The 16,883-nt window shown below is 60.3% G+C and overlaps 1 long non-coding RNA gene across 1 annotated transcript in view; it reads right to left on the reverse strand.

Annotated features, from left to right (window-relative positions):
* Nucleotides 1-4,785, reverse strand: part of LOC150002391 (uncharacterized) — a 167,424-nt gene extending 162,639 nt beyond the window's left edge. The window contains exon 1 of the long non-coding RNA XR_016512983.1: nucleotides 4,681-4,785. This is a non-coding gene — a long non-coding RNA (uncharacterized LOC150002391). The remainder of the gene's footprint in view (nucleotides 1-4,680) is intronic.
* Nucleotides 4,786-16,883: the final 12,098 nt, after the last annotated feature.

Genomic DNA, 16,883 nt, shown 5'->3' on the forward strand with positions numbered 1-16,883 from the left:
CCCCGTTCTGAGCCAGCCTGTGATTTCAGTACAAAGGCCCCTCCCCGCAGCGTGACAGCCCTCGGTGGCCATTTTCAGCTTCTTGCCACAGTTGCAGCAGAGCCGCGAGGGGCCCCGTGGCGGATAAACTGGACCCAGTTGTGCTCACGGGCGCCGCCGCCCCGTCCCCCCTCACGCGGCCAACAGGCGCGTGTACGTTTTTGCCAACGGTCGGCTGGTTTTGAAGGGGTTCCCTGGGAAAGGGGAGCCGGCCCCCGTGACGCGGGCTCGCGCCTGTGCGCTGCCGGTAAGACACGCACCCTAGTCACGTGCTCAAGGAAACTTCTAGGCGAATCAACGCGCTGCCTTCTCGTGTGGCCGGAGCAGAAACTGGCATTTTGTCCTGACGCCCCGTTGGGAAGACTGCACTGCAGAAAGAACACGTTCCCCTGGGGTCGGGGTCGTCTGGAAGCGTCTAAAATTCCAGGTGGCTCGGACGGCTTTCGTTTTCGTGAATCGATACCAGGAATCGATGTGAGTTTGCTCTCTGTCGCTTGGAAGCTAATGGTGATAATGCATTAGGCCCTCGGAGGAAATGGCTGGTTTTTGGCCTCTGGAAAGGTATCTTTTCCAAGGTAATAATTTTCTTTTTTTAAATCTCAATCAATAAAGAGAGCAAAGCATCATGACTATCGGGTCAGATTTGGCCTCATGCTGCTCCCCAGGGCCCCAGCTGCCCGTGTCGGACTCAAAACCTATGACCTTTCCCCTCTGCCGCTGCTCCCCCGGGACCGCCCGCCACGCTCTGTATTTCTGTGGCTCCCGGCCTTCTTTGCTCTGGACCCGGCACCTGACGCCACGGTCCCTGGTTCTGTCTCCTCTCCCTGAGTCCAACCAGCCGTGTCCAGTTAAGCAGAACCGGCCCTCGCGGCTGCTCTGCCTCTGCAGGTCAGAGCCCGCGGGGTCTCCGCCTTCCCGAGCTGGGGGACCAGCGCCCCAAGGGAACCATGTTTCCAGGAACCCTGCCGTTCTGTCAGGGAAATGAACGCGCAAACAGCAGCGCACTGGATTCGATACCCCTTTTCCTTACGCCCAGTAAGACCCCCACCATAAGAGCCTCTGCCCCTGGCTGCGCCGCGTCCCCCGCACACGCGTGTGCCCACTACAGTCGGCTGCACGTCCTGCCTGCTTTCCTAACCGCAGCTTTAAAACAGGAGAAGGAACAACCCTGTGAGAAAAGTTTGACTGAAGAGGTCTTCCTGGTCCGGTCTTAGGGAGTACGTCACCGTCTGGCGTCCTGCAGAGGGGCCATGAATGCCTAACCCCTTCCCCCAAAAAAGGACTGCGCAGAACCTGCCAGCTCGCACCCAGGGTGAGGGAAGCAGGTGTCAGGGGGTGGGTCACCTGCCTTGCCAGGAATGAGTGAGCTGAGGACGGATGTCCCCTCCGTGGAAGGGCCCACGAAAGGCAGACGCCAGTGCAGACCAGGTGCCGTGCCTTCGGGCCCTGCCAGCCGTGAGCTGGCACAAAGCTCGCCCGTCCGACAGGCTCTCCACGTCGCTGTCCCCGCGTCGGACTCGGGGCGCGGGAAGGGCGTGGCCTCCTTTATCTCTTCCCATCTGATCAGCTCAGGAACGTCCAGGCAGCTGATTTCTTTTGCCGTCTGCCATCCAAGGCGATCAGCACGTTGTAGGTGTCACAAACCCTTTTTTCAGGCGTCACCTGCAGCACAGGCGCCTGGACTTTCTCTTCCGGCCCAGCCGCCCGGGGCCTGGTGGCACCGATGGCAATTCTGCCGCGGGTGCGTCCCAAGGGCCGCGCCCCCACAGCGCTGATCCTTCAGGCCCTGACCAGCCGCTGAAAACGGGGCGGGGGTTAGATCCATGACCAAGTTCTCCGTTTATCCTTCTCAGCTCCGACTGCCCGTCTGCAGGACGGAGGGGCCTCGCGGCAGCCCTCACGCTCCCTCTCAGCGTTAGAGTCACGGGTCTCCCTCTTCAGTGACCCACCCCAGGGTGCAGACCACACCCAGGACTTCCCACTGAGCACAGCCCGGGGGGCAGGGGGGGGGGGGAGGCGATGACGCCTGGAGCTGAAGAGAGAACCGGAAATGGCGAAAGCTCAGGTCCCAAACCCACCTGTCTCTGGCCGTCCCTTGTCGTCGGCTACCACACGGTCGCCTTCGCCCGGCCGCTCTTCCCACGCACCGTTCACCAGGCTTCGGGAAGGCAGACTTCTCCACGCGGCGGGGGCAGAGGCGCGCTCTCCTCTCTCCCACCCGCATGCGGCCCTGACGGCCCCCCGCACCCCGGCCCAGCGGCCCGTCAGCGGGAGCAGCAGCGCGTCCTGCTCAGAGCCGGCGAGACCCGTGACGCTCCGTAAGGACCGAGACCGGGCCCCCACACCGAGCGGCAGCGCCCGTGGGTTCAGGCTCGCCCCTGCCTCTGCCGTGCGTGTTGCTGACGCGCTGTGCCGCCCTGACGGAAGGCCGGCTAACGTGCAGGTCGGCCTCGCACCCGCAGCTGCCCGAGACCCTCACCTTCCTCACCCAGGGACGCTCTCCGGCCTCATCGGCAGTCCTGTCACCCGTTACACACTCTCTCTCTTTTAAAAATGTTTCTAGCATTCGGCACACAGACCCCTGCCAGCGTGAGCGTGGCCTCTCCCCCAAACGCCACCTGGCAATGAACCAGCGTAGCAGCTCGGTCGTCGGCTTGTCCAGTCCTCCTGGGCGGGAGGGTGGGCAGGGGAGCCGCAGGGCTGCAGGCCGGGCCGGGCTGGCTGGCTAGAGGAGGCCCACCTGCCGACGCAGGGACACAGCCCAGACTGACAACGACAGCGGTCGCTGCCCCCCAGCATTTCATCCCCACGTGCAGCCTCCAGGAGACCCAACTGTCCTTCCTTTCACTTCCTGTCTTTGCCTCCCGCGAGCTCCCCAGCCCTTAAAATCAACGCTCTCCCCACGTGAACGTGAGCGAGTTTGAATGGGCTTCTGCCTTTTCATCGGCAGCAACTCTGACTACAAGGGGAGTGAGCCGGCCAGGGTACGAGGGCTGAGGGCGGGAAGGAGCGCAGGACGAGCCGACCAGCGGTGGACGCTCTGCAGGGGACACGGGCCGCGGGTGTCCTCTCCCCCCTGCCTCTGATGCAATGTGCTGCCCAAGGACAAAGAGGGACCAAACGAACGAATCCTGATCCACTGCCAGGCGCGAGATTCATCATCATTTCCGGGAAGTGCTGAGAGTCTTAACCAATGAACCCTGGAAATGTAACCCCTTAACCTTGGGGCCGCCGTTCTAAGGGCAGGACTCTGGGCGGCAGAGCCCACAGACGGGGAAGGAAACTCCTTTTAAGTCCATGTTACTGATTATGCTATTACGGCTGTCCCAGTTTCCCCCTCGGCCCCCCCAGCCCGCCTCCACCGGGCGCCCCCGACAGTATAGGATGTGGAAGGTACTTCTGAGCAGGGAAGACCTTCAAGTCCTGTCGCTCAAGGGCCCCCGCCCGGTGGCTGTGTGGCCGCCTGCAGGTCCACGTGGCTGAGGCTGTGACGTGATGACAGTGCCCCTCCTCGGTGGAGGAAGGTTCTTAGCGCAAGGAGGCGCCCTGACATGGCCAAGCGCGTTTAAGTAAATCTCAAGCTTTGGTCGCGTACGTCTTAAAGCTCCTCGCAATAAGGCGACCTCGCCAGCTTATTCCGAGACGGGGTTTCCTGGGCACACGTCAGAGAAACCATGAGAACAAGACTGGCAGTTTGGTGACGTAGCTGTCCCAGCCGGGCTGCTGGTGGCAAACAGCAGGGTCACAGCCCCAGTCACTCCCCCTCTCCCCGCCCTCCAGCATCAAGTTCACGCGTCATCGCCCGCGTCAGCCCGGGAGCGATGCCGTTTTCTGCCTCACGAAGGCAGTGGGTCGGCGGGTCCAGAGCAGCAGCCCCCGTCGGGCCACGCACACTCTCCCTTTTCCCACCGTCGTGCGCATTGAGCGTGGCTTGTATGCAGTCACGGCAGCGGCTGAGGGAACAGCCTCACCCCTCCTGTCTCAGGGCAGTGGGGGCGCCCCATTCTCAGCGACACAGACTGCCACGCACCAGGAGTGAGGCGTGCGCCCCAGGAAGACACCCCTCCGCTGTCGCTGCCGAAACCAGCACGCCAGCCGCTGAGCCTCAGGGGTCCTGTCCAGGCAGCGCGCGCGTGACCTCCACACGGTACTTCCCTGCGCGGGTCCTCTCCCTGCTTTGTCTAACCTCCCCACCGAGCTCCCCTCTCTGCCCGCCACCCGCACGGTCTGTCCCGTTGTAGGTCACGCGTGGGCTGCCCGGTCTCCTCGTCGCTTCTCCTGCCGTCACCTCAGTTTCCAACAACTTGTCCTAGAAGCTCAGCCACGGGCCCCTCCGCTCCCGCCACCCCCTCCGCCGCCCGCATGCCCCTCAGGCTCCGAACTCGACCCCACCGTCAGGTGCTCACCATCGCCAACCCAGTCTGCATACTCACCCCCCAGTAACCTCCCTAAAAACCTACCCAGGTAATTTCTAAGGTAAAGCATTTCCAGCAATGGCATCGTGAGACCGTTAGGCAGTTTTCCTCCACAGAAAAAAAATATGAAACTGGAAAAAATATTTACAACATCCACCTGGGGCATCGGAAAGCTCCCAAGGATGGGCAGGCACCAGCGTGAGGGCCGTGCCCCGGGCACGCCTACCTGCCACAGGGACGCAGGGGTCTGAGGCCTCGCTGCCCGGCGCTCCCGTCCTTCCTCCGCCGGGTCCGGTGCACAGGGTCTGCGGCTTTCTGGTCAGGAGCGGTGGCACCTATAGCAGCAAAGGAGACACTGTGAAACTTCTGTCCCCGACCCAAGCACCCAGCGAGGGCTCCGCACTGTCCTGAGTGTCACGGCACAGCTCTGCTCTAGTGACAACTGCTGCAGGGCAGCCGGCAGAGCTCAACCCCTGAGCAGAGGTCCCAGGGCTGCGCCCTGCGGGGACGGCCCATGAGTCCAGGCGGGGACCTGCCCCACCCCCCGAGGGACAAACCAGGGTCCCAGCTACTGCTAGGGGTTCGCAAAAACGCCCCGTCTCCACACGCTGATTCCAAGACTGCGTCTGCAAGAGCGGCAGCCCACGGCCGTGGGGAAGCAACCACCGGCGGGGGCTCCGAGCTTTCCAAAGCCGGACGTCGCAAGTTTGCTAAAGCTGTCACATGTTCAAAGGTGTGAAGGGGAATCGGCTCAGAGCTCCGCAGGAAGAAGTGCTAAGCCCGAGTGAACAGAGGGGGCAGGAAAAAATGGGGAACTACAGACCAGAGCAGACAGATGGCAGACGTGACCCAACCACATCCCTGGTCCCGTCACCTGTGCTTCCAGAGACCACGCCGTTCACAAGATCGAAAAGCAAAGTCTCACCACGCGCTGTTTACAGGAGACACGTTCAGTCCAGAGACGCGAAGAGGGTGGACGGGAAAGCACAGGCGAACTCGGCCGGGAGAGCTGGAGCGACTGTATCGACAGCAAGCAAACAGCTGTCGAGCTCTGGAACGTACTGAAGATGAAGAGGCCCCCTGCACAGTGACGGGGTGCTCCGTGGAGCAGAGGTGTGGCGCTCGGGCACACAGGACCCTAACAAAAGGCCTGCAAAACGTACGCGTTAAAAGAGGAGACAGACAAGCCATTACCCCCGGAGATTGCTCCGCTCTTCTCTCCGTCGTTCACGGATCAAGTAGAGAGAAAACCGGCCAGGATCTGGAAGACTTAACACTCCGAACAGCTGACGTCTGTAAAGCACCACACCCACCAACAGCAAAATACTCAGCGTGTAACAGCAAAACACGCTTTCCAGACACGCACGCAGCGCTCGCCACAGGCGGGGCCACAAGGCAGGTCGCAATGCACTAAAAGAGAACAGCATCGGGAAGGGCAGGTTCTCTGGCCGCAGGAGAACTCGATTTTACGTTAGTAACAGGAAGGAAGTTTTTCTGGTAAGTCCTCGAATATGTGGAAAGTGTACGAGACACTCACACAGCCAACAGGTCAAAGGAGGAAGCATCGGGAAACGAAGCTTGGACAGGAGGAAAATGAATGCACAGCACGTGAAGGGCCGGGAGACGCAGTTAACACTGCGTCAGAGGGAAATTCACCACGAGAAGCTACATTAGAAAAGCAGGACGTCTCTAACCCATGATAGAAAATTCCAGTTCAGAAAGCCATAAAAATAAGGACAAGTGAAACCCGAAGTCAGAAGGGAAGAGGTGCCGAAATCAGTGGAACGGAAAACTGTGCGGCCAACGGACAGAAATAAACGAGACCAAAAACTAGATCTTTGAAACTGCCCAAAAAAAGTGTATACACCGTTAGCTAACCTCCTGAAACATTACACATGTCACCGCTGGGCATAGAACATAGAAGAGTTCCACAGTTTCTTATTAAAATAAACAAGCAAACTTACCAACAGACCCATGAAGCGCATGTCCAGGCATCCACCCAAGAAAAAGGAAGGAGCGCGCCACGGGAACCTTCGTGTGAAGGCTCGTGAGAGGATCCGTAAGAGCCCAAAACTGGGAGGAAGCCCAAGCCCACCGACCGGGCGCAGCAGTTCCTCCGTGCAACGCGGCGTTACTCGGCAACAGGGAACCAGCCACCAACAGCTGCAGCCACGTGGGCACCGGGCGCAGAAGACGACCCGCTGTGGAATCCTGTGTGCGTGAAATTCCAGGCCACGCGGGACTGGGGGGTCAGTGGTGGCAGGAGGCCGGGGTGGGGGGACTGACAGGCTCAGTAACACGTATGGAGGGAGAGCGGGAGGGAGAGACACCCCACCCTGCTTCCTTAAAAGGCCCGGCGCTGCCGACCCAGGCCCGCCTCCCCGGCTCTCTGGGGCCGTCCCAGCCACCGCCCTTCATCATCTGTCCGCGCTGCCTCCCGACCGCCACATCTCACTGTTTTCAGCCCCAAATTGTTTCCTTCCCATCAGGTCCTTCACCTCCCATCCCACCATCCCAGACACCTGGCTCCCCGTCTTCTACGAAGACCCAGCCCCTGTTGCCTCCTGCCTGGTCATCTGTGACCCTCACCCCCCTCCCACCTCTGCCCCCGGGCCCCCCAGCTAGAAGCAGCAGCCCCTCCTCCTCTGCTGGCTCCACCCGCCCTCCCTGCGTGCGTTGGTGACGGCCTCTGTGTGGACGCCTTCCACGTCCCTCAGAGGGGCTGCTGTGTCAGCTGCTGTTTCACCCCAATCAACTCTCGTCACCACAGTTCGCGTGGTTTCCTTCTGTGTCCGCGTCCCCGCGTGACGCGCCCCCAAGCTGGTGGTGACGCCTCTCCTGGCTGACACCCGTTCAAGGCCTTCCCTCAGCACCGTGCCCTTGACCGCTAGGGCCCCGGTGGGCACGTGCGTTCCCGACACACCTCCCTCCGGCCATTGGCCTTCCCACGGCCCCTTGCGTCTGCTTCCTCCCTGCCCGCAGCTGCCGCCGCTCCCGAGGCTCCACCCTCGGCGTGGCCCCCAGTAAATGTCTGATCCGAGCACTTATCCCCTCACACAGCTCCCCCAGCAGCTCCCCAGGACGGCTCTTCAGTCTCGGCCTCGTGTCCTCGGAGGATCGTCCGTCCCCCGGCGTCCCGCCCCCGCCTGCGACGAGCCCAGCCCTAGTCCTTAGAAGAGCCAGCGCCCCACCACCATGTGCCCAGCCAGCCCCTCTCGCTGCCTCCCCGACCCCTGCGCACAGCGCCATCGTGCCCGGGGTCCCCGCGTTCAGAAGCGGCACTTGGCGCACGCCCGCGTCCTGTGTATTTACCTTTCCCCCGACGTGTGGCCGACCTGACCCGTTTTCCTCTCCCAGCGTGATTAAGACAGCACCTTACGCAGACGAGATCAACAAACATTTTTTAATTAAATGCCTTCCCTCCTCTGTGCCCAGCGACTCTGACGTGTCCCCTCAACCCGTCCCTCGTATTTACGGCCCCCTCCCCCGCCGCCCCTCCCGGGTGCCGTGCGCTTGAATTACGGCCGCAGAGCCTCGTCAACATGCTGGCCTCGTGCTTACAGACCTGCCTCTCACTCAGACCATTAACGCTACGTTCATATTTCACCGCCACCTTCTGAGCCTGAAAAGCCCTTTTCCCATCATTTAGGCTGAGGCCCCGCTGGCTCGCGGGGGACGAGGCGCTTCCCCAGGCGGCTCCAGCGTCCGCTCCTCACCCCCCTGCTTTCCCGGAACCCCCGTGGGCCGCCCGCCCAGCATGCCAGTCACGGCCACGCGTCCGCGTCCGGATCAATACCTCCCTCCGGGGGCGCGCCCGCCTGCTCCGGGCCCAGGGCGTTGACTGTCTCTGCTCGTCCTCACGCTCAGTGTTTCAGAGGCGAGGGCTCCCTACTTCTAACAAGACTGCAAACCGCGGGCGTGGAAGGCAGCGAGCCCCGCCGTGCGGCCCCCGCCCCGCCCCGCCCCCGCCCCGTGCTCAGCGGCAACGGGACCTCCGGCCTCCAATGGGGAGGCTGCCGTGGTCGTCGGCGAGTCAGTGAGAGGGCAGGCCGGCGCCAACACGTCCCCAACCCCCCGCTCTGTGTCCCTCGTGTAAATTCCACCCACGTCGGGGCCCCGGGGGCTCCTCACAGTGACAGCGTCTGTTTCCGTTCCCCAAAGACAGTTCCCAGGGGGTTTGGTGCCTGTTGACGAGACAATTTAGAGGGAAAAAAACACGTGCTTGGGACAGCGAGGTTCTGAAAACCGAAAGGCGACGTGATTCCCTCAAACCCCCGTGTGCTGCCAGGACGCTTGTGATCGAGCCTGCGCTCCCCACACGGCCTCCAGGAATGACAGCAAACGTCGGGACACGGCACGTCCGTTTAGGGTCCCCGAGTCCCGCAGAAGAAGACAGGGTCGGCCGCAGCCCCAGACAAGGACAAGGTCCACAGACGCGCGGTGCCCTAAGAGGCATCGGCAGGACCAGGGTGGAGTTCCCTCCCAGCCAAGGGCATCCCGCCAGCCCTCCTGAGATGGGGTGCCCCCGCCCTGGGGCCCACAGCGAGCACCCATGGCCTCCTGAGGAGCGGGCAGTGTGTCTGGTGATGGGCCCCCGTCTGGCTCAAACCCCAGCTCCTTCACCCCCAGCTGCATGACCTCCAGAAATTACTTCCTCTAAAAATGGACTTAGTCACAGTACGTGCCCCACGGGGAGGCTGTCACGCCCATAACAGACGTGCATCTGTGCCTGGACATGGCACCCGTGGGTGGCGCGCCCAATGGCGGGGCTGTTACTGTTAGTGCCACACGCAGGACCACACGCCGGACCACACGCCAGCCTGTCTCGCTCGGCCCGGCGGCCACTTTCGCGAAGGTCTACATCCCAACTCCCGGGCGCGGTTACAGACAGCGCCACGGCCTCAGCAGAGGACACACGCGCCTCTTGTCCCTGCGCCTGAGCTGGGCAGGGCCGGCGTCCGGGGTGGGGGGTGGGGGCTGGTGGAGAACGGCGGAGGGCTGAGAAGGACAGACCGCCAGGTCCAGAACAGTCTCGGGGGGCGAAGTCCAGCAGAGGGACTGGAGACAGTAACGCTGAAAATTGTGGACGGGGCCAAGGGGGCCCCAAACACACGGGGGACGACTGAAGCGAGTGCGGCTGTCTAACCAGGAGGCGGGACCCCGAAGCAAACACAAGATCACACTGAACGTCCGCTGTAGTTGAAAACGGTACGTTTAAATTATATTTTTAAAAGACGCTGGTGCCCAGACCAGGGAAAGCTGGTGAGCGAACCCAGGGGAGAACCTTGTTCCCAAAGTCCTTCTTCTTAGCGCTGATTTGCGGCACGAAACACGTCGTCATTTACGGTCAGAACCACAAACGCCCAGTCCTTCCTCGTCTGTTCCATTGACTCTTTTATCATCACCGCCAGTTGCTGGTAAATTTCTAGTTCTCTCCCGGCAGACGAGCGAGAGCGTCGTGAGCGTCCCAGGCGGCCCGACTCACACAGCCTTTCCTTAAAAGCACCCCCTCCTGTGCTTTCCTTCCAAATCTACAGCCACCCACAGACCTCAGAACCCAGTGACGCCCTGTCCTCTCCAGCCAATGAAAGCGCGGCCTGACGGAAGGACGGGGTCAGGCACGTGTCTGTTCCGCAGACCAAGGCTGTCGCCACTCAGAGGGGCGAGCCGGACGCTCTGCGGTCAGATCGCTGTAAGCAACGGTGAACAGCGGTCACTTTCCCTGCATCACCCCCCATTCACCCCATCTCCTCTGGCATCTACGCTGAGGCAGGAGGGCCAGCCCCTCTGCTCCCCCAGACCAGGCAGAGCCGGCCGGGACCCCGGGACTGAAACAGGCCAGCGGGGAGCCCTTCTTGTGGGACCTGCACAGGGAGAAGACGGGGTGTGTCCCCGCCCGCGGGCCTGCATGTGACGGCTGACCTGGGGCCCGCACTGTGCCGCCTCTTCTCAGGCCTCTGACCCCTTTCCAAGTCTTTCAGCCTCTGCTCCAGTTTGGAGTAACGCCCCCCCCATCTTTCCCATAAAAGCCCCTCTTTTTGAATCTTAAATCATCGCAAGTTCTACTGCTGTCAACGAAGACCCGGTGGTGTGAGGCTGAGCCCTTATGGTCACGGTCCAACCCCTGTCTCACGCCGGCCACACTACGCCCCCCCCCCACAGCCCCGTCGCATGCAGGACCTGCGGCGGGTGCATGTCCCGGCGCCCACCTCCTGTCTGCCCTCTCCCAGGGGGTGGGGGTCGCACTGGCTCTGAGGCTGCGCAGTGACCGGCTGTGGCCGGCCCCACAGGACGGTGTCCACTTCCTGCCACGGTGACCATGAGGACCAAAAGCAGGCACTTCCCTGAGGATCTCCTACCCCAAAGCCCCTCTTCCCCTCCCCCACTGCCACGGCCTCTGTCGAGGACACTTGGGCCTCTTGTTTGGTCCCCAGCTGAGTCCACTACAGTCTGTTCCCACCCGGTGCCGCCCAGGGAGCTGAGGGCAGCAGGGAGCGCAGGCAGGACAGCAGGAGGGTCACCCCGAGCTGCCCATCCCCAGGGGCCAGGACGGAGGCGCAGAACCCACAGACAGAACCCTGGCGAGGGGCCCCAGCTGGGCCACGGCAGGGGGCCATGGCGGGCTCATGGGGACCAATCCGCAGGACAGGAGACGGGCGGGAGCCGTGGGGACTCAGGACTGAGGCACGTCACCTGTGCTCACCAGGCGGTCACTGGTGGAAATGAGGCCCCTTCTGCGCCTTTCCTTCCTCCTTAACCCACTGCAAGACACCAGCTCCGCACCGGACAGCCTCAGCCGGGGGGCCGCCCCCCAGTCCCACGGCAGCCGCTGTCCTCTGAGCCCGTCCCCGACACTGGCGTACGGAGCTCGGCGCGCCGTTCCAAGGCTTTCCCAGCACCCTCGGCGTCACGGTGGTGGGGACGTAAAATGTCTTGATGGCTGTGGGAAGAAGTGGAGCATTTTCTCCAAAAGCGAAGCACAGACCCAGTGCGGGGCTCAGCCTTTCCGCTCGTTGGCAAAACAGTACGGGGACAGCTCTGTGTGAACCAGCGTCCCGCGTGGCGCTCTCCGCGGCAGCACGGCTGGCGTGACGCTGACATCCACCCGCTGGTGAGCATCCCAGTGCCATGTGGTCCATCCACACAGCGGGGAGAAGGCTCCTCGGCCGTAAAAAGCAATGGTGAACCCCGAAAACACGTGACCGAAGGAAAGCCAGACACGGAAGATCACGGGCAGCGTGACCCATTTTCGTGAACCACCCAGAACAGGTCCATCCACAGAGGCAGAGCAGACTGGGGCCTCCAGGGGCGGGGGAGGAGCCAGGAGGAACTGCTGGAGGGACGTGGAGCTTCCTTTCAGGGTGACGGCCTCTGGGCCCAGAGAGTCGGCGGTGAAGACACTGCACGTCACTCAGTCGCGCCCGTTAGAGTGAGCACTTTTACATTATGTGGCTTTCACCTCAAAATGGGAAAGTCACGTTCCCACTTTACCGATGAGGAAAAAAGGGAGCGGGGTTCACCGTGGGCCCAGGGCCAGCAGCCCCTCCCATCCACTGCGCTCGCAGCCTCTGAACCCCCAGAACAGGGGTCGTGAGAGGCGGGGGGCTGTTCTCCCCCATGGCGTGTCCATCTGGTCTGCGAACATCGGGGGCTGGCGGGGGCCGAGGGGGCCGGGGACACAGACCTCTGACCGCGAGCGCCCCCACTCGGTTTGCCCAGGCTGACGTGTGTGGAGACACCCCCGCTCCCGTCCCCGCCCTCCCCGGGTGAAGGTCCTCGCGTTGCCGAGTTGGGGCGTCTCTGCGTATTTATCTACCTTCGCCCTCACCTTCAAGGCAAGATCTGCCTCGGGAGTTCTCCTTCCCTTCCCACTTGTGCTCTGAATTATTTGAAATTTGTTCCATTATGTTAACACGTTTTCTCATCTTCTGCCTTCGCAGGCCGATCAGTTTCCCAGTGTAGAGGAGAAGTATTTTTAGTCTCCCTAATGCTATTGATTTAGTTACTTTTAATTTGATGGTCTGTACTTGACATTTCTTGACCTTATGTTCAAAACCAAAGTCTTCATTATGTTCACCTTAAAAAAAATCATCGCGGCGTATTCTTTGATTACCGGCCAAATGGTGTCACGAAAGAAGAACCATATGTCAGACACAAAGCTATTAAATATCGAATAGACGCTATCGGAGGGAAAGGCAGAGATAGGGTGGCTAATTCAGTCCTATTTTTAGACAAACCCGTTCTTTTTCCGCCCTAGTTAAAAACAAGGATGTCAATCGAATCGCGGGGGTGTATCAGGAGTGCTTATTATCTGCCGCAGGACAGGGGCATAAACAGAAGTGACCCCGTGCCCTTGGGAAGTGTCTGCACACCAGTAAATCACGATGTGACGAAGTGGGTGCTGTGACTTGTCCCAGCCCTCCCGGACCACTTGGGAAGGAGTCGGGCCCCGGCCCCTGCCCGTGGGGTCTCCTCCCCTGGGGCCCAGGGGCCGCCCTGGCCCACAGTCCACAGCCCACTTTGCTCTCTGACAGCGCGACCCTCCCGAGGAGCCAGCAACCGTGAAGACTGAAGTCTTTTGTAACCTCTCAAAATGAAGGTGGGAAAAAACCATCCACACACCAGCCCATCGCTTTAGGAAGGTTTCCAAATAAAACTCTTCTTCAGGAAAAAATAAACACTGCAAAGGGCAAGAAGCTATCCGCTGAGAGAAATGAACAAATCTGCAAAATACGTATTTTAGGGAAGACTGTATCAACTCTCCCAGGAAGTTATCAAGCCGCGGCAGAGTGTGCGGAACGAGTGCTGAACTCTCGCCAGTTGTACCTGCGGGAAACTGGAGCCCCCCAAAAGGAAATTACTGCTTCTACAGTTTGTTCTACTGCCCCACGTGCGTCCCCGCGTGAAGCAGCTGGCCACCGTGTGAATAAAAGTCAAGTCCGTGAATGGCCGCCCGCGCTCACAGCTGTGTGCGGCCCGGAGTCAGTCCCCGGCGATGCTGGTTACCCGGATACGTCTCTAAAACGATCTCACTTGACCTTCCGAGGTGCCTGGAAGTTGGTGGGCGCTGCCTCCCGTAACGCTCGGACACCCGCACGTCTGCAGGAGCCGCTGGGCCAGCCGGGGTGCAGAGGCACGCATCCCTTCCCGTGCCAGGAAGCTCGGCCCACATCTTACCTTCCCCGTCACAGGGGAGACGGCGCGGGACAACTTTTACGACTTCATTACAGAAATGCCATGGACTTTTCATTGATTAGTCGATTTAGTATACTTGTCCTACTTGGGCTGAGTCATAAATAATTATAAGGATCTTATAAAACCCCGGGCAGTGGCTGGCACCGCGTGCAGCAGACACTTGGGGCTTTGTTACCTTGAGCGAGTAGGAGGAAGAGCAGGAAAAAACAGAAAGATGCGACTGATCACAGAGAGGACAGGAGCCACGTGCTTCCTCCCCACAGCGGGGACACACCAGGGAGGCCCCCGCGGGAGAGCCGGGAGCCAGTGCCGCGCCGTGAAGCAGAGCACCGGACGCCAACGGTCACCGTCACAGTGGCGCCCACAAATGTGTCCCCTGTGGGGTCCCGCTGTCCCCTTACCTGAGGAGCCACAGTGACCCCTTGGAACAGGAAGGGGCAGGGGCCTGTTCTGAAATTAAAGAAACAAGGGAGGAAGTGAGGGAGAGGGCGCAGGCCTGGCCACGCGCTCCGAGGGAGGGGGCAGCTCACCACACTGCCACCCGAGGGGACGACATTCGCCGCGATGGTGGTGTAGACACGCTGAGGGAACCCCCCTGCCCCCCCGGCCCTGGTGAGAAAGGTGAGCCACAGGGGTGCTCTCGGCCCGTTTGCCACGACCCAGCTCTCCAGGTAAGACGTGCACGGAGGTCACGGAACTGCCACCCGCGCCCAATGTCCCATGTTTACAGCTGTTGTCAGATGTGACCGGAGGCACCAAATGGGAAGCTGGGAGTGTGGACGGAACACGGTAAATCATCTGGACACCCTGAAGAGGTTGCTCACTTTGAGGTGACCCAACACGTGACACAGAAAACTTCTAAACTCACACAACAAATTACGATGTTTTCTCTCAAAAACCAGTGCCCCTCGTTTCTTCATGGGATCGCGCTCCTCTGTGACATGTGAGCGCCCGCTGTGCACGTCAACGGCGTGATCGAGGCAGGGAGTGGTCTGTGAGCAGGGCCGCCCCCAGCGCTCCTGGTCACGTGTCACCGAACACTGGCAGCTAGAGGAGGGCAGGGCAAGGCCCGTCCGCGGGCGCTGCCGCAAGGCGGTCGTTCCCAACGAGTGAGCTGGCAAAGAGGTGGGTGGGTGTGATGGGTGGAGGGGTGGGTGGGTGGGTGGGTGGACGGACAGGTGGATGGACGGACAGGTGGGTGGACGGACAGGTGGACGAGCTAGCATGTAAAGAAAAGCTGCACAAATAAAGTGGCTCTGGAACTAAGACACTGACGAGAAGTTGGGGGATGAAAAGCAACGGCGGGGCAGCTCTGCAGAAGAAACAAGAGGAAAACCGTGGGCGTGGCAATGATGCTGGCAAGTCCCAGGGAAAACAAGGAACATGGTTCACACCAGGAGCCCCGGCCCACGGCGACCAAAACTCCAGGCAGAAATGCAAAGGGTGCGGTGAGGTGCGCTCACCTGCCCTCGGAGAGTGACACCGACGTGGGAGCTGGGTGACAGGAACTGACGTCTCTGCTCTGGAGGCCAGAAGGCTGAGCTCCAGGGGCGGTGGGGCTGGTTTGTCCCAGGCCTCTGTCCTCTGTCTGTCGACGAACGCGTCACTGTCACGTGGGGGTCCCCACGCAGGCCTATCTGTGCCTGAGTTTCCCCTTCCTGTGTGGAGCCCGGCGGTGCTGGGCTGCAGCCCCCACAGCGGCCTCGTGCTGACCTGATCACGTCTGCAGCGGCTCTGTTTCCAAACGGGGTCACGGAGTCAGGACTTCAACATGTACACTCGGGGGGCGGGTGGCCACAAGTCACCCCACAGCGGCAGGCTGTCTTCCGGCTTTCAGGGACCCCTACGCCTTAGACTCTCACGTACCCCAAGGGTTCTCTTTTTGTTCGTCTTTATTAAAGCTGGGCTGTCCCTGACATCTTAATGGAAAAATGACAGGATTCAATGAGGCAAAGAGCTCCATTAAAAATTATTCTGGTGGCCTCCATTTTTATTAGAAAGAGGCAAGCTTCTGCTCAGCGAAGACGTGTTCTATGCTCATTTTTATTCCTTTGAACATCTGAATTCGCAGTAACAAGAACCAGCATTTACCAAGGACCGTATGACAAACAGTGACATCAAAGCACACGTGCCCGCCCCGTCCAGCCTCTTGGCAACACTGCCAGGGATGCCCCACGTCCTCTCCAGCGTCCACTCAGGCAGCGGAGGTTTGCCTCACTCACCCACTCGGTGGCCAAGCGAGGACTCCGCCCCCACAGGCCCACATCAGCCTCTACGGCCCCTTGGTGGACAAAACCCAATCGGCCTTCAGAATCGCGACCCAGACAAACGGCAAGCTTCCCACGCACAGAACGAGGACTGGCCTTTGTTCCTGGCTCCTGCTTCCTGGACAAAAATATCACCAGGGCTCAGTCCTGCGACAGAGGAAGGAACAGGGTTTCTGGCCAAACCCCAGGCTCCTGGTAACAGGCCTCACAGCAGCACGCCCCCCGCCCCCCAGGACCCCGAGGTCAGGCCTGTGCCCCCTGCCAGCGTCCCTCTCCCCGTGTTCCGTAACCGTGAGACGCCCTTGCATCTCCACCGGGCTCAGGGAACATGTGGAATTTAAAAGATGATTTAGTGAGCGCACTGGTTGAATCGTAACATTAAAAACTGTGTCTCTAGCTAAAGGAAGTTATAAATAACTGGATTCGTTTCTTCTCTCCCCCCCCCTGAAATTCTCACTCCCGAGAAGAAAATAAGGATTAATGGAATTATTACCCTTTGTTGCGCTGTAAGGCCATGCATCAGGCCTTACAAGTGGATTTTCAATTCACAGGCTGAGCAGGCTGGTGCTAGTTCTGTGATCCCTATTTCCTGTCCTTCCTGGAATAGCAATAATTCCCTCTTTATCAGCACAGGCTTATAATTCTGTTTTATTATATAAAGTTGTATTTGGGGGCCTCACAGAATACATACTGATGCAACATCTATGCAACAGAATGAAGGAGGGAAGAACTGGACTTTCTAGAAGCACGGCCAGATGAGGGGCTACAGAGAGGGAGCGGCCCGAGAACAGTCAGGTGCGGGGAGATCAGAAAGCGAATTATTAACAGACAAAGGAGAAAACGGTAACCGTGCCTTAAACTTAAAAACAGACTTTGCAAAGGGCCCTGAAGGGTCACCTAGTCCCACGCTTTCTACAGCACGTTGTGCGGAAAACCACCCCCGCAGACGTCAGAGGTGCCACCAAAC

Source organism: Furipterus horrens, unplaced genomic scaffold, assembly GCF_987537825.1.
Source record: "Furipterus horrens unplaced genomic scaffold, mFurHor1.1.pri manual_scaffold_9, whole genome shotgun sequence".
NCBI classification, from domain to species: domain Eukaryota; kingdom Metazoa; phylum Chordata; class Mammalia; order Chiroptera; family Furipteridae; genus Furipterus; species Furipterus horrens.